Raw genomic sequence first — 27,473 nt, forward strand, 5'->3', positions numbered from 1 at the left:
CTCCCTCCTTTCGCAATGCAAGGGAAGACTGAGCTTAGGTCGATCTCTAACTTCCCCGCTGCTGAGGCCAAGGTGAACTTCCTGAGAGTAAAACATCAGAAAAAAGATTTAGGCTTATTTTATCTATAATATAGAGCCCATTTGGATGGTGGGAGGAAACCGGGGAACTCGGGGGAAACCCATGCAGACATGGGGAGAACATGCAAACTCTGCACAGAAATACAAGCCGGCCCAGCAAGGACTCTTAACCACCGTGCCACCCATTCTGGATAAAGATGGAAGAAGGGGAGGAGGGGGGTTTCTTCCAGACGAAGATAGTTGTAGAAAGGAAATGAGGATATATATAGGGACTTGGGATCCTTTGATTGAAGGATCATGATTAGCTAATGTGGACCAGCTTGGTCAATCATGAGCACATGCTCCTCTCGAAATTAGTTTAAAATTAAACTTTATGTAAATGACAGAACTATTTTGATGTCTAATTCTAATTACTTTATGGTTCTGATTAAAACTAATGAGTTTCTCTAGAATGCCTAAATTACTTATCAAATCACTGTACTTATCAAATCTGTAAAGTATTCGTAACAAATTAAAAAGTAACATCTAAATAAGTATCTAATATCTTGCATTATTATCTAATTATATTGTTTATTATCAGTATAGGATACATTAGCCTATTTTAGTCCAACCTATAGAGTTATTGACATTATAATCTAAATATATCTAATTAACAATATCTTTGTTGTGTGGTTTATAGGTCTTTTTCATTTATTTATATTTTTAGAATGCTTTATGGGACCTTAATCTCTACTAGTCACACACATGAAGCACAAAACACAGTTAACAGATATTTTTAGTCTTGGAATAAAACAATAATTTACCTTAAATTTCATTCTTGTTATATTTAATCTTTATAGACTTTTTCCTGCATGATCCCTTTCCAATGTTTTGGGCTCAGTTTACATGCATTTGTGCAACACATGCCGATGAAGAACCATGAGTCATGGTTAGCACAAATAAAAGTGACTAATCACTTATAAAATCGTGATACACTTGAGTGACTCTTAGAGAAAAGTGTCAGGTTTTTTTTTTTTTCTGTGATGCATTAAGAGCAAATGACAGCAAATTTGAAATATCTGGCTTACTAATGTCATACAACACCCACATTCTTAAACTGATCATGACTTTGCACTGAATCCTCATGACAGACAGTAATAAACACATTTACAGTACCTTTCGAATGACTCTCTCTCTGCTTGAGCACACAAACATGCAATTGAATAGATCCAGCTATTTATCACAGAGGGGTCTGGTGATGAAATTCCAACTTGAAGATGAATCTCTGATGGTTATATGTCTGGGGAAATAATACAGCTGAATTTAGTGTGATGAAGAAGCTCGGTACACTCTACAATCTAATGATTTTATAACAAAGGATTCACAATGTGCAAACGCATGGTGTTTTAAAACCTCAAAATCAATCTTTCATTGTTTAAAAATGTTTAAAGATGCACCAAACAAAACATAGCTGGTGACTTATTAATCATTACAACACATGATAAACTCCATGGACTGCTATATTTCTCATACAAATCATAAGAAGCTAAAACATAAAAAAAGAAAATCCATGATACATTGAAAAACTTATTGTGAAGGGAATTCTTTTATTTTTAAGAGACGCAAAGCCTTAACATTGCTTGGCTAAAACAAGGCTGAATTTTGAAAAATAATAGCCTAACAATAGTCCACAACTAGACTAGTCTTCAAATACACCCCAGGTAGCAAAGAAGTCTGGCCCAGATTTGGTATAAATCTGGCACAGCAGGTATTCATCCGGCACTGACACACAGCATGTGGGCCAAAAATGGCCCTGGTTTGGCAGAGGTGGCATCGTCTTTAAGGCAGCACACAATACTTGGACCAGATGTTAATTGTAGTATTCGGCTCAGATGGTAATCATTAATATGTGGGCAATGTAAGTTTGGGCTATCTTGACCCACTTTTAAAATGCAATTTTATTATTTTCAAATAAAGAATAATGTTACCAATCAGGTCACTTCAAACACCCATAGCATGCCTAAAGCGCAATGATTCATGGCTTTATCAATTTCATTGCAGTCATGACACACAAACATATAGGGCCCAGTCCAGGCTCAGTTATGAGTTATTATCTTGGCTGAGACTTGGCCCAGATTTGGTCCATGTTTGGCTCTTGTCTGGAAGCCAGACTTGGTCCAGTCCTGTACTGTAATTCACTGCGGCATGTGGGCAAAGCAAAAGCTGATTGTGTGGGCCGGAGCAGGGCCAGAGATATTTTGCTATGTGGGACAGATTAGACCAGGGGTCACCAATCTCGGTTTTAAAATCTGCTGGACACTGGCCCTCCAGGAACAACTTTGGTGATCCCTGGATTAGACAGACTTTACACGCTAGCCCTAGTTAGTTTAGAGTTTACTGACTGCCTAAATTTAGCCTTGTTCTATCCAAGCTGTCTAAGGCTGCTTGCTAGGTCGAGTAGGTTAAACTTACAGATTGGTATACAGTTTGTTTCTGGAATTAAAGTAAAAATACTTGACTTTTAATGTAACGTTACCTAAATAGTGTAGAAATTATCCTTCCATTACTAGTGGTTTGTTTATTTTGCAAGACAAATTTTTATTTAATTTCCAGAACTTGCCTCACAAACGTGACGCATTGACAAACGTGACGCAAAAAAAGTTTTATGCGACCTTCACTGCCAGTAGATCAACATTTTAAACACTGCAAGTTTATATTACTTTTGCAAACAAATAAAAATATGCATTTGAAAAAAATATTATTATAAATATAGTCAGATATTTTATGCAATGAGACAAATTTGCATCTTAGTTACCGTAATTAAGTATTTCATTACACAGTTGCATCATGTCATATAGTAATCTTTACCCTTAAAAAACTGTTGAGCTGAAACAGCACAATTCTTAAGATTTTTTTATGACAACTTATTTGTTTCATTTTTAACCCACTTAAATTTGTCAAAACCAACTAACGTTATTGATTTGTGTTGGGACAACATGAATTAATTGTATGTATTGTGGAACCCTGCATAAATCTACCTGCCTTTAACAGATACACCTGCCTACATTAATAAAATAACGTAGCCTCACAGTGCTATCCCTGCAGGTAGAGGACGTCAACATGATGTCATGTTGACATTGTATCCAAACGGTGTGTTGACGTTGGATTTTGATTGGAAATGAAAATCGGGTTGACGCCAGAACCCAACATCAGTCTGAATCCAATATCCAACGTCCAACCTAAAATCAACCAAATATTAACGTCTAGTCATGTTACACATTGACATTGTAGGGACATTACCACTATGACATCTATAAAACATTGGATTTTGGTCCCTTTCCAACACAACCTAAAATGAATCTCTACCAATAACACTGCTCCTGCAGTACGCTAGCACTTGACTGGGTTCTGTGTTTTATATATTTATATTTATATACGGTCTTATTCTGTAAACAATGTATGTTCTTAACTGTTTGTTCTTAATTGTTTTGTTTTATTTATTTTTAATGTCTGTTTAGACAATGTTGTAGCACCTTTTATGCCCAAGACAAATTTCCTCTCGGGGACAAATAAAGTTAAACCTAAACCTCAACCTAATCAAATATTAATATAATTTGACGTTGTTATTGGACGTTAAAATAACGTTGTCCTTTGATGTTGGCTAGACATTGAATTTTAGTCACCTGGAGTCATGACCTAAATCTAGCCTAATATTAACGTCTTATGATGTTGTGTGCCTAATGGGATAGTTTGTTTAAATGTGATGAAATGAATGTGAGATAAATTACAGATACTTCTAAAATGTACTACAGTAGTGTAACAGTTTTTACTGTCCATTATAGGGTCAAAATGTGAGGTAAAGTACACTTTTTTCCTGAAGGACCATGTATCATGTTTTCATCAGATGCATACAGTTCAGTCCAGTATATAGCAATTTTCAGTTTATAGAGCTGTAAGATAGACGTATCACATCTTTTCAAGTATTGTGGGGTCTACTCGTCAATACCAATCCAATGTGCCAAAAATGGCTGGATTAGGGAATCTTTCTCTGGTTCTTCAAAGGTATTCAAACAATTTTCAAGACCAGCAACTTTAAGGTCTATAACAATTGATTTGTTTGCCATGGGAGCAGACCCATTTAGACTCTTTGGGCCGTGAAATCTTTGTGAGGAATGGGTGTATCAATCAGAAACATGAAGAGATAGAAAGAAATAGAGTGTGGTTTGAGTTTAATATAGACATTGTTTGATGTACCGAATCCCTGCGGTATAAAACAAAGAAAAGAAATACTGCGACTCTCTAGAGGAAGAAGTCTGTCCTTTACCACACTTGTGAAATGCAATAAAAGAGGTTTTCTCTACAGAGCTAATTAACAGAAACCATTCTGGCATAGAGTGCGCTTTTACTACATCTTAAAAAAAAAAAAAAACTATATGTTTTCATTACATTAGAAATATTTCAAATACCATTTAATAAAAAGACATCCCCAGGACACATACTCTTGACTAACAAGCTGAAATGACATGTCAGGTTCAGTCATCACTATGACCTGGAGCTCTGAATTCTCATTCCATCCATCACGTTAAAGAAGAAACTGAGAGAATGGTAAACAAGAAAACTGAAGCTGAAAATACAATTAAATTGTATTGCCTTGACGTTTGTAACCAATTTAAATCGTAAATAGAAAAACAAAGCAATATTTTGATCTAACTTTCAATAGGGTGTCATTGTAAGCTTCATTTATGAGTATGTACAGGTATTTACAGCTACAAAACATACACAGTACACCTTTTCCCATTTTTACTGATGCTAAAAGCTGTGTTTTGCCTTTAGATTTGAGTGGGAACGTAACACATAGGATTTGAACCTTTTGAAACATTGAAACATTACATTTAAAATACAAAACATCTAAATGTAAATTATTGAAATCATATATGCTTTTATTTTAGAGATAAATGATTTAGGTTTTTTTTATCCCCAAATGTAAACATTTTACACTTCATAAACATTATGCAAACTAAATGTTTAAAGCATTTAAAATTGAATAGACAGAATGCCCAAATAAATTACAGCTTTAGTTGCAATGTAACATTAAAAAGACATTTAGTCTCATTCACTAATGAAGTGTACGTTTTTCGTATTTATATAACCCCTTTGAGCTGCTCAAGAAAAAGTTCCCCCTAATAAGCACTGTTCCCAGTAAGTTACAGCAAATGCCACTTTACAGTAAATGTAATGTGTTTACAGTAGCAGGGGCTTGCCACAATTTTATTTTACAGTAAAATAGCCTTACCTTAACTTTTTTTTTATATGGTAAAATGCTCCTTACCACATTTTAATTTAACAGTATGATTATTTTTACAGTACTTTTACTGTAATTTATTTTTTTACAATGAAAAAACATTATTTTTAGTATTTACTATTGAATTTATTAAATTACAAACAAGTGACAAATTTTTTACTATAACTGTCTCGTTTTTGTCTTCAACTACAGTAGCAGAACTTGATTACTTTGATTACAGTAGAATACTGCAAATTATTTATATGCAATAAGTTAATGTAAAAGTTTTAAAATGATCCACTTCTTTTCACATGGATTGACTTTCGGGAGATTTTATCAGTGCATGTCACGTTTATGCTCTGCCTTTATCTATTCATCAATTTTCCTTTTTTCGTTTGCAACACCCTTTTTCCAATGATTCAATTGGTTCCCAAAGGATAAAATAATCCACCACCCTTTGTTTTTTCTCATTCCAGGACAGTTTGAAGTAGATGTACATAACGATGTTTGAAAAAAAGGACAATCTTAATGTGTGCTTCATGCCGAGTTTAACTTATTTAGACTTGTCATATTTCTATACTGCTACTCTCTGATGATCTGATGACTTGAAGTGCTTCTTTTATCTTCACCTTCGCTTTATATTATAATTACATTATTCAACATAAGAGAGTGTTAGAATGTTGAACGATTTCTTAATCATCCTTTGTCATAGCCGTTCTCACTGCTAGTGTGGAATGTTTCATCCTTCTAGAAAGAAAGTCACACGGCTGGTGAAAGTTAAGTATGAAGAATGCTTTATTTTAGTTCAGTTCAGTTTATGTTTCTTTAAGTAATGTAAATGGAACGCTGACAATAGAGGTGCGGATCCAAAAGCAAGTTTATTTAACAGGATTATCAGGCAGGCAATGGTCAACAGGGTCAAACAGATGTATATGGACAATCCAGAGTCATAGTCATTAAACAGGGTCAGTGCAGGCAGCAAGCAACGTAAACAAACAAATGACTGGATCTATAGTCCATGTAATGTTGGATTTGTAGTTCTTTGGAGATCTGCGTGTTTACCTATTAGATCACTGGTGATTGTGACAATTTATATAGCGCTTTTACAATCTAGATTGTTTCAAAGCAGTTTAACATAGAAGTTCTAGTAAAACGAAACCCTGTCAGACCAGTTTTCAGAGTTAAAGTTCAGTTTAGTCCAGTGTGGTTTAATTTTCACTGCTGAAAGTCCAAACTCTGAAGACCAAATCCTTCGATGCGCTAATCCACAAGTCCTAAACCAAGCAAGTCAGTGGCGGCAGTGGTGAGGAACAAACTTCACCAATTAACCAAAATGAAGGAAAAAAAACTTGAGCGAAACCAGGTTCAGTTGGGCACGACCATTTCTCCTCTGGCCAAAACTTCTGCAAAGCTGCAGTCTAGGTGCTAGAGGCTAGAGAACACTTGATTGCAATTGTGGAGAAGCTGCAGGTGTGAGTAGGTCACCGGCAGATATTCAGGCTGGCCCACAGGATCAATTTGGTAACTCGTCTGACTCGTCTCATGCTCCCCACTTCTCCATCTCTACATCTCCGCTCCTGTTGGGTTTTAGTAACCTAACATTGGGTCAAATATGGAAAACTCAATGGTGTGTTTTATTTAAATATTGAATTCACCTTACATTGTTTTATCCCAATAATTGTGTTTCTATTTGAATCATGCAATGTTGGCTTACAACAACCTAACAATAACATTTTAAAATGTCTAAACATTTAGAGAATAATTTGAGAATAAACCAATCAGAGTCTCATCTCCTATTCTCTTTAAGAGCCAGTTAATAAGCGCATTTGCTATTTACATGACGTAAAGTAAGTGTAAGTGGAAAAACGTTCGAGATTACTAAAGTAACCCTTCGTTCCCCGAGGAGGGGAACGGAAGCACTATAAGTGGATTTGATGTACTAATCCACGTATGGGAGGATTCGGTTCAGAAGCCGCTCGTCTGAAAGAGTATTGAACGGGCCAATTAAGAATGAATTGGCAGCGCAAGCCTGCGCAGGTGTGCTGCATAGCCAATTAACTGAGCATATAAGCACACCTGGCGCCAGCAGACGCTATCCTTTTTAAGCTGAAGAGACTTTTAACAGCTAAGGGACAGTCATTATGGCGACGGAGTATAGTGCTTCCGTTCCCCTCCTCGGGGAACGAAGGGTTACTTTAGTAACCTCGAACGATCCCCTTCGGGGGGAACTTCAGCACTATAAGTGGATTTGATGTACTAATCCACGTATGGGAGCCCATTGAAAGCGCCATAATGACCGCACCTTACCAACACCCAACATGAAAGGGCAATCAGGCAAGCGTGACTCACCCAGATAATGAGAGGCGCGTCCTCCAACGTGCCCTTGGCCCTAACTTATCCCACTTCAAAGAAGCTTTACGGAATAGGTATTTTTTTTGGGAGTCGCTAGCGTCTAGATAATTCTAGGAAATACGACAGTACGTTGGGAAGCGTGCCATCCCAGTAAGGAGGACGCTGCGGAGACCATCGGCACCCAATAGGGGAAACAAATGGAATTACATATGGACTAACCCTGAGAAGGGGGAGTGCGCATAAGAAGGTGGTTAGCGGATAGGGAAAGCACGGGTCCACCCAGGGGGGGGAACTTAACCGTGGCAGAAAAGCATATGGGGATCACCAGCGGGGATCGCCCATAGCAGGCACCTATACCCAAAATGCGGGCTGACCAGTGGGCAGACCTACAACGTAATGGGCCAGCAAGTGACTCCTCCGCTGAGCCAGTGCTGGGGGCCTCGGAGGAATCTGCAGGGCTCACCAAATAGGGAACTTTACTGACAGACAGGAGGGTGCACATCTCTCCGTGTTAGGGAAAAAAGGCACCGCAAGCGTGTTACAACACCTACCGGGTTGTTTCCTCAATCACCAAAGGTCCCTAACACCCTTGAGGAAACCGGCTCCACTCGCAGATTATAAAACCTTGCAAATATGTTGGGTGTCGCCCAGCCCGCAGCTCTACAAATGTCTGTTAAAGAAGCGCCGCGCGCACACGCCCACGCCCACGCCCAAGAGAATGCAACGCTCCGAGTGGAGTGCGCACGCACTCCCGGGGGGCGCGGCTGACCTCTGCTCAAATAAGCACATGAAATGGCCTCCACAATCCAGTGGGATAAACGTTGTTTAGACACGGCACTTCCCTGCTGCCGTCCGCCATAACAGACAAAGAGCTGCTCAGAAGATCTAAAGTTCTGAGTAAGGTCCACATAAATGCGCAGGGCGCGAACTGGACAAAGTAAGGACAGGGCTGGGTCTGCCTCCTCCGGGGGCAGCGCTTGCAGGGTTACTACCTGATCTCTAAAGGGAGTGGTAGGAACTTTGGGCACATAACCCGGGCGGGGTCTCAGGATAACGTGAGAAAATCCCGGCCCGAATTCCAGGCACGAGTCACTGACCAAAAATGCCTCCAGGTCCCCGACCCTCTTAATGGAGGCCAACGCGACCAGCAGAGCTGTCTTCAGGGACAGAAATCTTAAAGATACTGTATCGAGTTGCTCGAAGGGATTAAATCGCAGGCTCGTGAGAACGAGGGCGAGATCCCAAGAGGGCGTGAGAGGGGGGCGAGTTGGATTAATTCGCCTAGCGCCTCTGAGGAACCGGATGATGAGGTTATGCTTTCCCACGGTGCCGCCAGCCACCGCGTCATGGTCAACAGAGATGGCGGCAACGTAAACCTTGAGAGTGGAGGGCGACAGCCTACTGTCCAGCTTCTCTTGAAGGAAAGAGAGCACAACACTGATCTGGCAAGATCGGGGGTCTTCTCTGCGAGAGACACACCACTCAGTGAATAGACTCCACTTCAGGGCGTAGGCGCGCCTCGTAGAGGGGGCTCTAGCCTGAGTGATGGTATCAACCACCGCGGGCGGCAGTTTACCTAAGTCTTCCTCGCGTCTATGGACCACACGTGGAGGTTCCAGAGATCGGGGCGAGGGTGCTAGACGGTGCCTTGTCCCTGAGAAAGTAGGTCCTCTCTCAAAGGGATCTGCCATGGGAGGGCCGTCGCGAGGAGGGAGAGCTCTGATATCCAGGTCCGGTTGGGCCAGAGGGGCGCAACTAACAGAACCTGTTCCTCGTCCTCCCTGACCTAGCACATAAACTGCGCGATCAGGCTTACTGTGGGAAACGCATACTTGCGTATGCCCCGAGGCCAGCTGTGGGCCAGTGCATCCGTGCCGAGAGAGCCGTCGGTCAGGGAGTAAAACAACTGGCAATGAGCGTTTTGGGGGAAGCAAACAGATCGATCTGGGCCTCCCCGAATCGTGCCCATATCAGCTGGACAGACTCGGGGTGGAGTCTCCATTCTCCAGATTGAATCTGCTGCCATGAGAGCACATCTGCTGCACGGTTGAGCATACCTGGGATGTGAATGGCGCGCAGCGACTTCAGCCGCGGGTGACTCCAGAGGAGCAGACGGCGGGCGAGCTGAGACATGCGGCGAGAGCGCATACCCCCCATGCGGTTGATATACGCCGCCGCCGCCGTACTGTCCGTCCTGACCAGCACGTGTTGCTGCTCCAGTACCGGAGAAAAACGGCGGAGAGCTGCAGGGGCGCTAGGGCACCCTCCGCGAGTTTGGTGAAGACCCGCGAAGACAGAGAGAGCCCGAAGGGGAGGACCTTGTACTGCCATGCACGACCTTCGAACGCAAACCGCAGAAACTGACGGTGGCGTGGAAGAATGGATACATGAAAATACGCGTTCTTCAGGTATATGGCTGCAAACCAATCCTGAGGACGAACGCATCGGAGGATGCGCCTCTGCAGCAGATCTAGGATTGGCCGTGACCCACCGCTCTTTTTGGGTACGATGAAGTACGGGCTGTAAAACCCGCTCTCCATCTCGGCTGGAGGTACCGGCTCGATTGCACCCTTCGCCAGGAGGGCAGCAATCTCCTCTCGCAAGACAGGGGCGGACAGGGGATTGACCCTGTTGAAATACACGCCCGTGAACCTGGGAGGCCGTTTCGAGAACTGTAGTTCGTACCGAGTCTGATTGTGCGTATGAGCCACCGCGAGGGGCTGGCCCGCGCTAACCAGGCAGGCAGAGCCCTCGCTAATGACGTCATCGCAGCAATCGTTGACGTACCTGCGGAGGGGCAGCGCGGAGCGTGTGTGCTGATCCGGGGAGCGCGAGGGTCCCGCAGAAGAGCTGGAGGAGAGCGATTCGCTCTGGCTCCGCACCCTGACTCCTGAGAGGGGGCTTGGGGGCTGGGAGAAGGGAGACCGTCCCCCCAGTGCCCGAGAGCCGCTGGCGGAGCATGCAAACCCTGCGAGCTGAGAGGCAGCGCGTCCCAGACTGGCAGGGCTTGAGCTGTCACATCCGGGGAAGGGAAAAAATGCTCTTTGTTCGGACTTACCGGACTTAGCGGCGCCTTGGGCAGGAGGGGCTACCGGCTTTTGGCGTGCTCGACGCGCCCGCTTCGCCGGAGGCGGAGGCAGGGGCGGGGCATCGGCCGTTAGCAGGCGCCCTCGGCGAGGAGCAGCGGAAGTGGATGGCTGGGCCGGGTATGGAGTGGGCTTACGGCCCCGCCAATAGATGACATTGCCCTTCGCATCTGACTGCTCCTTCACCGCCTTGAACTCCTGAGTGAATTCACCGACGGTGTCGCCGAACAGGCCAGCCTGGGATATGGGCGAGTCAAGAAAGCGAACTTTGTCAACATCGCGCATATCTGCCAGGGTTACGTTCCTTGACCACAAGTGTGGACATCGTCTTCCCCAGTGCGCACGCGGTGGACTTAGTGGTCCGGAGAGCATAGTCGGTCGCCGTGCGCAGCTCGTGTAACAAGCCTGGGTTAGACCCACCCTCGTGCAGCTCGGCCAGCGCCTGCGCTTGGTAGCGCTGGTAGGTGGCCATTGCGTGCAAGGCGGAAGCTGCCTGGCCCGCAGCCTTGTAAGCTCTAGCTCCGAGGGAGGCAGATAACCTACAGGCTTTGGACGGGAGACGGGGCGGACCGCGCAAAGCGGGGGCGTCACGCGGACAAAGATTGACCGCAATGGCGCGCTCCACCTGCGGGATCGCCTCATACCCCCTGGCAGCTCCACCATCCAGGGTGGTGAGAGCGGAGGCAGACGCAGCGCGGGCAGAGAAAGGTGCCCTCCAGGACTGCGTGAGCCTACTGTGCACTTCCGGGAAGAAGGGGACGAGAGGCTTCGAAGGCTTCGCCTTTTGGTCCTCTTCGTAACACCCATCTAGTCGGTCCGGCCGCGGGGCTGGGGGATGAACCATCTCCAACCCGACAGCCGAAGCAGCCGAGAAAGCACGGCCAACATGTCCGCTTCAGGATCCGTTTTGATGGCGCTCGCTTGCCCAGAGGGGGCGAGCGGGTCCGGATCATCGTCGGACAATGAAAGCCCACCCTCCGATGCCGCGGAGGACATCTGATCTCCGGTGTCAGCGAGCGTGAGAGCTACCATCTGATTAGACGGATCACTCCCAGTACCCGAAGCTTGGATGGAGCGCTTAGAGGAGCGAGAGGTCCGCGAGCCCTTAGGCGGCGGGTTGTCTCTCGCTGGAGCCCTCAGATCTGCCCGAGCGCCCGCTGCAGAACAGGGGGCGACAGGGGTGGCTCGCTCTCTTGCGAAAGCTAACCGTGATCTCAACTGCGCGACGGTCATGGCATCGCAGTGACGACATGGACCGCCCCCGAGCACCACATTAACATGCTGGACCACCAAACATGTAATGCAGTGATCGTGCTCATCATCCGGAGCCAGGAAACCCCCGCAACCAGAAACGCACAGTCGGAGCGCCATCCTGAAAAGGACGTGCTGCACAACTGTGTTGCTCTTTTAGGATGCTTTGCAGCAATACGCACCGCTCTTGGAGGACCGGACCCAAAGGGACGCCAGGCAAGGGAGAAATCCAGCTCGACCGTCTGCCGCTGCGTGGACTCGCTCTGGACTGGGAGACAGTTCGAGACCGTTCGCTCGAAGTGGCTGTAGACAGCAGGAGGAACCCTCATGAACTCGATCAGAAAAGTCTCTGAAGCGAAAAGGATAGCGTCTGCTGGCGCCAGGTGTGCTTATATGCTCAGTTAATTGGCTATGCAGCACACCTGCGCAGGCTTGCGCTGCCAATTCATTCTTAATTGGCCCGTTCAATACTCTTTCAGACGAGCGGCTTCTGAACCGAATCCTCCCATACGTGGATTAGTACATCAAATCCACTTAGAGTGCTGAAGTTCCCCCCGAAGGGGAACTGAGCATTTCACTAGCTGGAAAACAGTTAAACAGAGCATCTGCAGCGCGAGAATGAGAGATAATGCATCTCAAAATATCTACTTTCACTTTCTTTCACTTTACTTTGTGGATAGGGAAACCTTGTATGCACAGATATCCATTAGCCTATACATAATTAATTTAGTTTGTTAAGTGCAAAGATTTGTTTCAAAACTATTTCTAAATGTAGTTCTAATTTCCAGCAAACAAATAAATGAACAATAATAATGAAGTGGGGTCAAAAAACTATTATATCCAAATACACATCCAAATATCCAAATACACATGCTATGCCCCATATGGTCTAAAATCTGACTGGTGTGCAAATCTAAGCTTGTTTTTAATAAACAAATATAAATATGGATATAATAAATAATACTGCTAATAATGATAACATTTTACAAAAGCAAATTTCTATGAATGAACTGAAAAAGCCTCCAGAGATGAAGAAGGCATGAAGGCAGTGGTTTTTAAATTTATGTAGGCTAGAAAATAATGGGTTCTATTTTGACGGTCCATGCGCAGAGCAAACGCTTTCAGGACGTGTCAGAATGCATTTTTTCTAATTTATGGATGGGAAAATCCGCTTTGTGCCGTGGCGCATGGTCTAAAAGGGTTGAGTTTATTTTCTTAATGAGTTATAGGTGTGTTTTGAGAATAAACCAATTAGAGTCTCATCTCCCATTCCCAGAAAACTGTTAAACAGAGCATCTACTGCGTGAGAATGAGAGATAATGGATCACTTTCACTTTCGCTCTTGGGTAGAAAAACCTTTACGCACAGACATCAATTAGTCTATAAATAATTAATTTCGTTTGTTGAGCGAAATATTCGTTTCAAAACTATTTCTAAATTCAGTTCTAATTTCCAGCAAACGAATAAATGAACAATAATAACCAAGTGTGCTCAAAAACCTGAGTTATAGCCTAATACACATGCCATGCCACATATGGTCTAAAACCTGACAGTTGGGCAAACCTAAGCTTGTTTTTTAATAAAACAAATATAAATATGGATATAATAAATAATACTGCTAATAATAATAACATTATACAAAAGCAAATTGTTATGAATGAAATGAAAAAGACTCCCGAGATGAAGAAGGCATAAATACAGTGATTTTTCATATTTATGTAGGCTAGAAAATAGTATGTTTTGTAATATTTTAATCCTTTATATATATATCATATATCTATTCTTATTCTATCCTTTATATAACCTTAATATTTAAATTTTTCATATGTAAATATATTTACCTATTGCTCTCTTGTGCGTATTATGCAGTGTGTAAGCGAGACGCAACTCGTCACCGGAGTTTAGACCGGCTTAGTTTTGGTCAAATGAAAAATCTATTTTAGTTTCTCAAAACAGCAACGCGCCAGCTGTGCATCTCAGAACACCTTCCTTTTTAGAGCAGAACGCCTATGGGCGCACATATGAGCACTAATGCATTTGCTATTTAAACAGCGTAGCTCAACGCCTCAAAACGACTCTTGCTACCAAACAAGTATTGCGCCGCGCCTTGCGCCACATTGCGGTGGGTGTATGATAGGGCCCAATATGTTTTGTAATCCTTTATATTTATATTCTATATGTATCCTTATTATATCTGTTGTAAAATTGGAATCAGTTTTTTATTATTTTTGTCTCTTTTTCTTTTAATCAAACAATTATTTGTATTGGTCATGTAAGGGTCATATATTAACTGAACTTCTAATGTTGTAGGTGAGTGCTGTGCATACTAATTAGCATTTTTGCAGAAGTAGATAGATGCGGGTCCAAAATTAAATTCAGCTCTGCAGAAACTTCCTGTCTGAATAGAGGTGTTAAAACTGAACACAGAACACAGAAAGATGTATACTTTGTTGTTGTGCAGAGAATTCGTAGAAAAAGAGGAAGTATGTCGAAGGTGCTGCCAATGGAGGACTGAACAATGACTGACAAATGACGTTATACCAAAACTGCACCTGTTAGTTGCGGACCTCTTGAATGTAATTCATGTATTGCATTGGGGTAACGTAACCCAGAGCTCTGTCATCGAATTATTCATTTGTATCCAATAAATTACTAAGATTTTTGACATTGAAGAAAAACCTCTCCTGACCTTTTCTCTTGAACACGCATGGAATAGAGAAAGATATTCCAACATATCCTATATATATATATATATCCTTAATATACTAATTATTTTTCATTTGTAAAGATATTTGTATATTGCTTAACATCTTGTGTGTATTAAGCAGTGTGTAAGCGAGGCGCATAACTAATGCGCCTCAGAATACTTTCCTTTTTAGACCAGAACGCCTATGGGTGCACATATGATCGCTAATGCATTTGCTTTTTAAACAGCTTAGCGGAAAACATTAAAATGACTCTTGTGCCAAGCTGAAACTAGCAAATAACAATTGCGTCGCACCTTACGCCACATTGCGCTAGGTGTATGAAAGGGCCCTTAAGTGAGTAAAAAGGTGATTGGAAATTTATCTACTTTGAAATGTCAGTGAGGTGACCAGATTACAGTTCATCTTTTAATAATCATTAAAATATTGATGTCACTATTTAAACAAAGATTTGGTTTAAATGTGAAATAAAGTTCAAGGGCCATTGAAAGCGAAAGGGAAGAGGAGACCTATTTAATACTGAAAAACAACAACTTTGCTACAGTAATTATATCAAGTAACTTGTGACTGAAAAACTTGACTAATAATTATTAAATGTCATTTACTTCTTAAAAATAGAACATCACTACGTCAAGTTACACCACAATTCTTTATTCGACAATATTGCCAGAACTATGCATTTCACAATGTATTTTAACCATCATAACCATTATTATATACAACAGATAACAATTTACACTATAAAAATATCATTTAACAGTTTTCATATTTTATAATTCACAAATTTGCTTTTTATTTTTGGTTATGAATTACATTATGGGATTTTTTAGTAGTTTAGTTTTTAGTAGACATTTAGTAGTTTGAAACATTCATTCATTCATTTTCCTTTGCCCTATTGCCTTTTTTATCAGGGCTTCCGAAAGCGATATGAACCGCCAACTGATCCAGCATAGGTTTCACAAAGCTGATGCCCTTTTAGCTGCAACCCAGTACTGGGAAACACCCATACACTCTTGCATTTACACACATACAGTACACCACAACCAATTTAGTTTATTCAATTCACCTCTAGTGCATATCTTTGGATTGTGGGGGAAACTGGAGCACCTGGAGAAAACCCACATGAACACGGGGAGAACATGCAAACTCCACACTAAAATACCAAACTGGCCCAACCGGGACTCAAACCAGCAATCTTCTTGTATGAGGTGAAAGTACTAACCACCAAGCCACCATGTTTCCTCAGTTTGATACAATATATTGTATAAAATATTGAGAAGTAATATAGAGAGAATTAGGCAGTTTATTACCAGGTTTTTGCACTATAATTTACAACACTAACATAGGAAATATATCATTTCAACTGTCAATAAAAGTAACTTTTTCAAATCTTTTCAAAATTAAAAAGGGCTTGAGGAAAAATCAATGTTCCCTAATGAAATTCAAATGCGTAAATAAATAAAAGAAAACTTCCTTTACAGATTTTTAATACATTCACAGAAGTCATTCTCTAACTAAACATATTGGAATACATGTACCAGGTTGATGCTGGTTGATGCTGAAAGAAACCAACACTCTGAACACTGTGAAATGTGTGTGTGTGGCAGAGGTGGGGGTTGCTAAAGCGATTTGATGAATCACATGTCATCATTTTCCGTCTTGAATTTCAAGCCATAAATCTTCTGATCTCTGTCGCCAGTAATTGTTGCTTCATACCAGTGTCCCAAACCTCAGCCCCTGAACTAAAAACCCAATTACTCTTGCATGAAAGCCAGAGTAATTAGCCTTGACTGATAGGTTACCATACCATTATGCTCCTAATTAGGTCCCTATCAGACCCAATAATATATAATATTGTACTTCAGACTCTACATAATCAACCCGGATGACATAACTCACCGCATAATCATCTGTCTGAGAGAAAGATAAAGCTGTTCACTGATGCTAATGTACTTTTTAAGCAACTCGGTGTTGACAGGGGTTTCCTGTATACTTAAAAAAAAAAAAAGCCAACATTGAATTTACTAAGGATATATTTTTTGACACATGCGCTAAAACGCTAAACATGAGAAAGATGCTTGAGCTTCCATCAAAGGGCAGACCGGAATTAGCAACCGGTTTTACGCCTGCTAACAGCATTGTGTGCTTTGGGGGCACTTAGCAAAATGAGCCCAGGCTAATGTATCTCAAACGCACCCGCCTGGGACACACAAAGTCACTGTCAGACAGATAGCTTTATTAGCGCAGAATTGCAGAAAGGAGAAAATTGATTTAAATTAGGGTTAATAGAACTTGCAGAGAAATCTAAAGCAGCATCCATTAAGTGTCTTTAATTCTCCTTTCATTTTCTCTCTAATCCACCTCCTGGCCTCCAGCCTCTAGCTGCTGACATGGAGGATAATGAGTACTGGCAGGCGTTAATTGCTCCGTCCATTTTACAAAAACCTCATCCTCCAGCCTTGACCATTAGCTCTTCTCTATGAGCGCGAGATAAGGCCGGAATGACTGCGTTTGGGGACGACGACATGTTGGTCATGAAGAACACTGAATTCTGTCTTTCATGGATCCCTCGGGGTTTCTTTACATGGCAGATTTCAGGCTAATTAATATCATTACGGAGCCAGTGACCATAAGTCAGGCACAAGACTATATTCTTTGTTAATGAATTGCACATACTGCATGTGTGGAAGCAGGTAGATGCTGATGATGGGATTTTCTTTCACTTTTTTCCACATATTGCAGTACATTTTGCTTGATATCTTCTGAAGTGTCATCACCATCTGTTCATGTATAAAGGAAAATGCTCGAATTGCAATTTTTGCACTGCTGTTTAAAAGTTTTAAATATAGAAATTTAGATGTTTATTGAGAGTGGATATACTAAAGACATTTTGAAGGCAATGCAAGATTTGTATTTCAAACAAATGGTGCATTTTTAAACTTTCTGTTCTTCAAACGATCCTGAAATAATAATTTAAACAGCACAATTGTTTTTAACAGTGAAAATAATAAAGAATGCATAATTTAATACATCTTACAATCTTGTAAAAAATGCAGGAAAATAAAATATAATAGAAAATTGTTGTAATAATCTTTTAAAATAGTATTACTTACTGTCTTAAAACTTTTGAATGGTACATACTGTATAGTTTAAGTAATTAAAAATTTTAGTCAGTAACTAAATTATTAATTTTAGGTTATGTATTCTGGCTATGTTTTTATTATCTTTGGATTTCATTGGATCTATTTTTTGCAACATAGTTTCATTCTGAAAATATAGCCCTATATATGATTCTGGAGATTGCAAATTATGTAGCCAGAGCTACGTATGGCAGCATTTCGTTATTAAATGAACTCTACGGGGCGTTATGATGCTGCTCCTTTTCTCGCATACCAGCTGACTGATTACTTCCATATGTACGGCTTACTCACTGTTGTCAGGTAGCTCTACACCTACTGTATGTCAACGAACTTGAGACTGCCACAACACGGTCCAGTGAAGAATGGTTCAAGAAAGCAGGTAAGGTAATAAAATAAACAAGTAAATACCAGGGTGAGAATGTGGTAAAATGTGGTTGGATTTAGGGAAGGTGGAGGGTGGGGGGGGTTGGTTGGCTGGTCAGTCAGTTAGTGTACAGCAGCCTCTGGTGGATTTTTACAAGAAGAGCATAGTATTCACAAGAAATTTGAGATCTAAAAAAGTGTACACAGTGGCCCCAGATGGAGTCGTGAAAACAATAAGTGCAAAGAAGAGAACCTCCTGGGACATAATTTGCTCTAACCAGATATGTATATGGGGTACATTTTCAGAATGAGCCTGTGTTGAGTATTTGAATTTCTGTTATAATCATTGTAAAAAAACAAGGACACAATATATATTTTTCATACATGAATCATAAAAATATAAAATGACTAAAATGTTTTATCACATATATAAAACATCTAATTTATCCCTGCATCCTATGAACAAAAAATTACAAACACACCAATATCTATGTTTTAGTAACCAATTTATAGTTTATGATGTAGTTGAAGAGAAATAAATTCTGGAAATGCACATAAAAACATTTTTAAAATCCTAATATAGCAAATACATTTTTAGAAGGAAGCATTCAAAAAAGTGTAAAAAAAATATTAGGGGGAGTCAATTAAATTAAATTCACCTTTATTTGTATAGCGCTTTTACAATGTAGATTGTGTTAAAGCAGCTTCAAATAGAAGATCATTATAAATTGAATCAGTTCAGTTTTCAGAGTTTAAGTTCAGTTCAGTTTAGCTCAGTTTAGTGTGGTTTGCAGTAATAGTCACTACTAGTCCAAACACTGACGAGCAAATCCATCGATGCGCAGCTCTACAAATCCCGAACCATGCAAGCCAGTGGTGACAACGGTGAGAAAAAAACCTCACCAATTGGCGAAAGTGAAGAATTAAAAAACCTCGAGAGAAACCAGACTCAGTTGGGCAGGACCATTTCTCCTTTGGCCAAACGTCTTGTGCAGAGCTGCAGTCTAGGCGCCAGAGGGCTGGAAAGCTGGACCTTAGCAGAAAGCTGGACCTCAGTCAGTAAATCATGGATATTTAATGATTGTGAGCATTTATGTACAGGGCTCATAAAAATCAAGTAGCAGCGACATCCCAGGGCTATTTTTCCAGTTGGGCTACCAAAATTTACCAAAGTGCTGTGCTGCTGGTACGGCAGCAGTAAATCTACTTTGTCACTTCAGAAAAGCTCCAATATAAACAATTACCTCTTAATTAACAGAGTGTTTCAATGTGTGGCACTGAAGCACACAAACACTCGTCACTCACTAGTATCGCAGACACAAAGATTGAAATACAGAAATAGCCTGATCTAAGTTTAAAATTTATTAATCGTACGTGTTTTGTTATATTTAAAATCACTTTAATGTGTCTATAGCAGCATAAACGAAACAAATATTTTGTAAACGCATGTAAAGTTTTTTGTTTTAGGTTAATAAATAATGTGTTTTCTATTTGGGCTACTTAAATTTATATTCAGGCTACCAAAAACTGAAGAGTGCCTGCCCGAGGGCTAACAGGGCTACTATTTTAAAATTTTGCGAGCCCTAATGTAATATAAAATTTAACTAGATTATTAAAGTTTGTTGTGACAAACTTTGAGGCTGGCTTGCGAAAGCCTGTTGGTAATAGTTAATTTAGTTTAAACAGTTTTAAATAGTATGAAAAGATAGATAGATAGATAGATAGATAGATAGATAGATAGATAGATAGATAGATAGATAGATAGATAGATAGATAGATAGATAGATAGATAGATAGATAGATAGATAGATAGATGATGGATGGATGGATGGATGGATGGATGGATGGATGGATGGATGGATGGATGGATGGATGGATGGATGGATGGATGGATGGATGGATGGATGGAAAGATAGACAGACAGACAGACAGACCGACAGACAGACAAACAGACAGACAGACAGACAGACAGATAGATAGATAGATAGATAGATAGATAGATAGATAGATAGATAGATAGATAGATAGATAGATAGATAGATAGATAGATAGAGCCGTGTTCTGTAGATTTTCCTTAATGTTAAGTAAGCATTTCTAGCATGTTAAAGTACTTAGCTAATCATTATTAGCATGTTGCTAGTCATTGCTAGCATGTGAATTATACATGATTTATGGTGTGCTAGCATGAGTCAAACAAGCCAATCCCCGCTTCTCTATGATGCTCTGATGCTGAGATACAGCTGCTGTTCTATTGTTGCTAAGTTAGTCTGTTTTGTTGCTATGGAGTTGATTGACAGCTTAGACTGATGATGTATCAAAGCTTCTTGCTAGTATGAACGGTTAAAAACAACCCCCATGTCTCTATCACACTGCAGAATGAAGATATCAGTCTGGGCCTCTATGATGGCAGTCTATAGGACAGTTGCTAGGGTGCAGTATCTGGTTGTTAGGATGTGGTCAGAAAGTTAAAAGGCCATCAGTGTTGGCTGCTGGCTAGACTAAGTTAAATGAGCCTAGTTAGCAGTCTGTCCGACAGTCTGATGGAGAGTTATGAGGTCACAAAATTTGACCCAATGTAAAGTCAATGACAGTCTTTTGCAGTGGAAGTCTATGGAACAGTTTCTAGGGTCCCAAAAGTGGTTGCTAGGGCATGACCAGAGAGTTTAAAGCTCATCAGTTATTGGCAGTTTGGTAGTATGAGTTGACTGAGTCCAGTTAGACGTCTGTGTGACATTCTGACGCAGAGTTATGAGGTCACAAAGTTTGGTCCAATGTTAAGTCTATGGGATTTTTCCGACAGTCCCGGGACATTTTTCGGAAAACCGAAAGCCGGATCAGTTGGAAAAAAATATAGCAACCCGAGTTAAACCAGTTTGGAGGTCGGATGTGAGTTTTGTAGTCATAGCTCGAAAGCTCTAGGAGGAGATGCGTTTTGTTTTTTAGTTTCAGAAGAAAAATTGGATTTCAGTAGTCTGGCTTGCTACACAAGCCAGCCTAATTACTTATTAGTTAATAATTAGTTACATTTTTTGAATTTGTTCAACTATGAGTAATACGTACAAGTAATATAATTTTCACAGTTATAACTAAAGGGTCTAAATTAATTCCTTTTTGGTGGTAGAATATGTATATTTAACCCTTTAACCGACATTGAAACCACTCACAATGCAAGTTTTTATCCATAGTTGATTGTTAAAACAAAAGACTCGAAATTAGTTTAGAGTGGTACCAGGAGGACAATTCATGTAAAAAATATTGGTTAAAATTGCAAGTGAAAGTTATCGATATAGACCTATGTATAATTCTGAAAAATATACAGTTAAATAAACAACAACAACAACAACAACAACAACAACAGAAAACCCACTAAAATAAATTCCAATTTGAAGAAACGCCTTCATCCTCACAGTAAGCTTCTGGTAAAAAGTGTTGATCTGAATCCAATGTGCAGTTCTCTGAGTGCAGATATGATTACTCTGGGATGTGAAGAGTAATGCGGGGGAACAATAACACAATTCTCTCTAAGGTCTTGAGGAAACCCTCCGCCATCTGCTTCATCCATATGGCTGTTCTATATCAAATGAGATGTTGCTTTTCAAACACAAATATCTCTACTGCTTCTTAACTAATTCTGTGTGGATTTGGAGCTCTGTACTTTTACCACAGACTGCTCAAATAGTTAACGCTGCAGTGGATAATCAGTCCAGACTATTCCTGGTGTGTGCCACATTTGAGTGTAATGCATCAGAATGTAATATTCTGTTTTGGCAATAATCAAAAAACATTTTTTTTTTTACTTAATAGTGTAATAATAATAATAATAATAATAGAAATAAAACCTAACCATTTTTGACACTTTGTAGTTATTGGGTTCAAATTTAGCATACAAAGAGATACAGTTGTCAACCATCCTCTCTAACTTATCCTGAAGGAAGGCAAGCACAACACAGATCGGGCATGTTCGGGGGTCGTCTCTACAAGAAGTTCAGCATTTAGTAAATAGTCTTCACTTTAGGGCTGTGCTTCTCAACCATGTTCCTGGAAGACCACCAGCTCTGCAAATTTTCCAGGCCTCTTTAATCAAACACACCTGATTCAGATCATCAGCTCAAAAGCAAAGGCTGAAAGACCTGCAATGGGTGTTACAGACAAAGGAGACATCCAAAGCATGCAGTGTTGGTGGTCCCCCAGGAACGTGGTCAAGAAACACTGCTTTAGGGTGTAGGCATGGCTTGCAAGCATGGGGTTCCTGGACCACAAGCATGGCCATCACTTCCCAGGACACAAGCACCTGACTTAGAAAGCAAGGTCAGTTGTGTGGAGGTCATCTTTGTTTAGCTTGGTCACCAGTGGTGCATAGAGTGGAGAGGTGACCTAGCCCACAGCAGTGTAGTCTTTGGCCATGAGAGAAACAAAAAAAGCTAAATGGTTTGAGCTGGGGGCATAAGCTTATCCTTCCAGGTGACGTTGGGCTGCAGGCATTGCCGACAATGGACAAAATTGCATTATCCACCTGGGGGATATCTTCACACCTGGGCCATTTGAGGATTTCACTCTTCTCCACATCACCAAATTGGTATGCCTGTTGAGTTGGAGGCTTAACTTTTATGTACCATATTGGTTCCTGGCCCACTGAGGGTGGCAGACTCTACTTTTTCTTGCAACATGACAACTCAACCTGCCGCGATAGACATCTGTAAACCAGAGTCATCACATAAGAGCACAGCCATCCCAGAACATAAAACGACAAACTCATCTGAAGCCTAAACAGGGTGTGCTTAGTACGAGTGGGAGATCCTCAGAGATTTACGTAGGTGGATTAGCCCTGGCTAAAATATTCAGATCTCCCTGAGTGGTCACCGCATTTGTGTGAAGCAGCTGTGGGAGTTTGTGGTTTGCTTGAGCCAGGATCTAAGCATACCAACAGACATGCCTGCTTTGTCACTGTGGGCATGAACTGCTCACGAACGCTGTGTCCTCCAGAACATGCTGGACCCCCAGACAGGAGATACAGCGAACATGACCATTACCAGGTAACAGCTAACCACCCACCATCCATGAACTCGAGGTCAGAACAACATCTTTAAAATATGTTTGCTGATATTTTGTGTTAATTTATCATGATATGATATGTTAAAAAGATTTGTTGCTGTCTTAGAGAAAGCTGCTTTTAAAGGAAACTGCTCTATTAGATGACTGCTCTTTTAGTTGCCAGTGAAACACCAAGGGATAGGAGAGAAGACCCAGCTCAACCGCTGCTTAATGTGGCGGCACACATTCTGGCAGACAAACGAAGAGCTCAGTAGCAGTTGCGATCACTTCAGAGACATGAAGGCTCTGAAGCGAAAAAAGTCTGGCTTGCTTTCCTCCTTATACTCAGCTGATTATAAGCAGCCACACCTGTGAGGAGCTGCATCTGCCAATTCATATGCATTCATTGGACCTTTTTTTACTTTCAGAGTGATTTGGTCAATTTAACATAATTCTGAGTTCCTGGTCTGAAATGGAACCATTGTGTTGGGGAAGCTATAGGAAAAGTAAAACAACAAAGCTACTAGTTACTAAAATGCTTTTGAAAATAAATAGCTACACTATAAGCTATTTAGCTATAAAATAGCTAGTTACATTAAAGCTACTTTTTTCACGATGACATATTAAACATTGGGGAACTTAATTATAAACATTAAAAGTAAAATATTTGGTACAATATCACACCTTCAGTTTTGTTACACATAAAGGTTTTACATTTCTCAATTCAAGAGTTCACACTTATAGCTGATGATTGGTATTAAGCTTGTTTGGCATGCTGTCCCAGTAGAGAGCCCTGATCCTATTCGATTCTTAAGCTCTGGACTTCCACCGGTTATCAGGGCCAGAGGGGAGTTTGAGCTGAGGTAGATCTCAATGAACTCCCCCGACTTATTTCTGACTAAAGACCAATGTGGTTACTTTGAAAATGTAATAGACTACAGATTACAAATTACCCTATTTAAAACATAATAAATAGTGTACCTTTTCGATTACTTTAAAAAAGTAAAGTAACTGATTACATCTGGTTAATTCTTTATTAAGTTTTAAGTTTCTAATGGATATTTTCAACTTAATTATTTTCAAGCATTTATACCACGCAGGTGAGACCTTACAGTAGCTTTGTTTAATGCTAGAATTTCAAAATCTCTCATGTCTTGAATTAAGATTATGTTAATTTAATTTTAAAGTACAGCCACCTCAAAACCAGACCTTATAATAATAAAAAAATTATACTGTAATTAGAAAATCACAATTTTAATTAGTTGTGCAGGGTGATTTTTGTGGAATTTACAATAAAAAATACATCTAACCTATTTTGCAGTTTTCATTTTTAAATCGAAGCCACTTAAATCCAAAGTCAATCATATCTTAGTGGTCAATAAAACTGTGAAACATATGAAGCAGAATTGTTCAGTTCAGTTATTTACTGTAAATAATATGCTGTACCAAACAAACCAATTATAGAATATAACAGCAAAAAAAAGGAAAAATAATCCAATAAAGACAAATGCTACAGTAATTTATAGTATAGTGAAATATTTAGGAATATGCATAATATATTAATTCTTCATTGATGAATTACACAACATGATGTTGTATCGTTATTAGTAACTATCATAAACTAATAGTAATTACCATTGTATACTTCAGCCTTTACTACAGTAAACTATATATAGACAACCTCTCCCTCAGTCATCTTTCCATTAAAGAAATGTTAGCCTAAGTAGTTGATGACGTCACGGATCAGATCGAGAGGTGGCAGTAACACACCAAAAGGTTTGTGTCACGGTATGAGGGTGGATGGTGAGGAGGCGAGGACACAAATGCGGGGAATGAAGAATTTATTGAAAAATAAAACAAAAACAAAACTCAAATCTCCCCATGTGGGGAAAAACACGACATTATGTTATACACTCAACTAGACTTCATCTGAAACTTGGCAGTCACACAACTTTAAACCACTGTTGTAGAACAGAATCAGCAAACCTCGTACAACAGGGAAGGAAACATATATATAGGAAAGACAAACCAATTAACAGACAGGCGAACAGGTGAAAATAATAATTACAAACAGGATAACAGGGTGGGTGGGACAAGACAATAGACGGGACAGCGCATGACAGAGACAAGCCATGCGCTCACATAAAACAGGACAAGAACATGCAGCCAATTAGAGAACTCATTAACCGCATGTTCATGACAACACAAACATAACACTGAAGCACACGACAAAAGCACGTGACCACGATGTAAACACATAGCCACGTACTTTAACAATAGATGCAAGACATGAGCACACGATGAATGAAAACACTCACCGTGCGCTCACACACACAGAGTGCATGCTTCATCCCAGCGCCGACCAAACCAAAACCAACAAGACTGAGACACTGGGAATGAAACACCACGCTGCAGACAGACGAAAACACAAACACGAGTACAAGAGCGCACGCGTCTGAGGGACGCAGAGCGCGCACGGCCGCATCAAGCGGGAGCGCGCACACTCTGCGTACACCCACGACGGCGCGCGCACACACAGAGACAGAAACAGGACCAGACATGGGTAGTGTCCGAGCTCTGCCACCAAAACAAGAATTTACAAGACCAGAGTGGCAGAACCCTGACAGTTTGTTGTCGACCACTGAAAAACGGAAAGAAGAAATCGTCATTCTCACTATCATAAGGATTTACTTTAGATGTTGGTGCCGTCATTGATTGATTTATCGATTTATTTGACTTTACAAAAAAAAAATAGCTTCACAACTAAAAAAACTTTTTGATTTAGAAAGTAGCGATGCTACCGCCAAGCTACTGAGAAATGTAATTAAGCTAGTAGTATCACTACTTGCAGCTCTCAGACTGGTTGTAGTAATGCTTTCAGCGGCAGAGAGGATTAATGTAACTGGTAGACGTGGTGCGCTGCAATCAAACTGGAAAACCCATAAAAAGCATCAGAATAGCACCACTTCAATAAATGGCCTTAGCAGAAGGCATCGTGCATATTAAAAACAGTCAAAGAAACAGATTAATATTATTCAACACATTTGGATGTAACCCCATTTGTAATCTTTATCAATTTTATAAGTAACTGTAATTTAATGATACTTTTTTTTCAGTAACTGTAACAAATTACTGTTACTTTTATTTTGTAATTAAATTACGTAAGGCCGTTACATGTAGTTACTCCCCAACACTGCTAAACACCGGGATGGCTAAGGAGATTCAGCTTGCCAAAAGCTTGACTATGATGCCATTTTGGTATGTTTAATTTGCTTAAGTTGCATGTTTTTTGGACTGTGGAAGGAAATCAGAGAACGACACGAGGAGCACGGGGAGAGCAAACTCTGCACACAAATGTCAACTGGTTTAGTTGGGACTTTAACCACAGACATTCTTGCTGTGAGGCAACAGTGCTAATCACTGGGCCGCCGTGTCGTCCATCTAGAAAGAAGGGGGAGTAGGGGTGGGTGGGAGATTCTTCAAGATGAAGATGCTGAGATGAAAAACTCCGGTTATTTAAAGGGAGTTAGAAATCATCAGATTGGTGAATCAATCATAGGTTAATGCGGGACCAGACATTTACAATTATAAGCATGTGATCCTCTCAAATTAGTTTATAAATAAACTTTACTAAGTCTGTCAAGAGTCAAATTGCAAAATAGTCATTGCAATAACAAACAAAAATATTACTTATGTTAAACACACCATGACTTTTTCCGAATTAAAAAATTAAATAAAACTTATTTATGGGTCTAATCTGGGAAGACGTTTTAAAAACAGGTTCATTTACAAATAGTTTTGAATGATTTATGGATTTAATCTCAACTGTAGTTACTTGAATTCGAAATAAAAGTAATAAAACAATACATAATTAAAGAAATATAAAACAATGAGATGAGTGATTGTAGTGATTGAGTGAGATGGCTGTAATACACTATTATATTATGTGATATTATAAGATGACAGTGTTCTGCTTCAGCCATTGCAAGTTTACTAATGTTATGTAAGGGGGCTCTGACAACAGAGGTGCGGATCCAAATGCAAGGTTTTTAAGAAGAATGGTCAGGCAGGCAATGGTCAACAGGGTCAAACAAATGTATCTAGGTAATCCAGAGTCGTAGTCATTTAACAGGCGAATGGTCAGAACATGCAGCAAGCAATGTAAACAAACAAACAAACAAACAAACAAGGCAGGGGTCAAACACAG

This window comes from Danio rerio, chromosome 12 (assembly GCF_052040795.2).
Source record: "Danio rerio strain M-AB ecotype USA chromosome 12, GRCz13ab, whole genome shotgun sequence".
NCBI classification, from domain to species: Eukaryota; Metazoa; Chordata; class Actinopteri; order Cypriniformes; family Danionidae; genus Danio; species Danio rerio.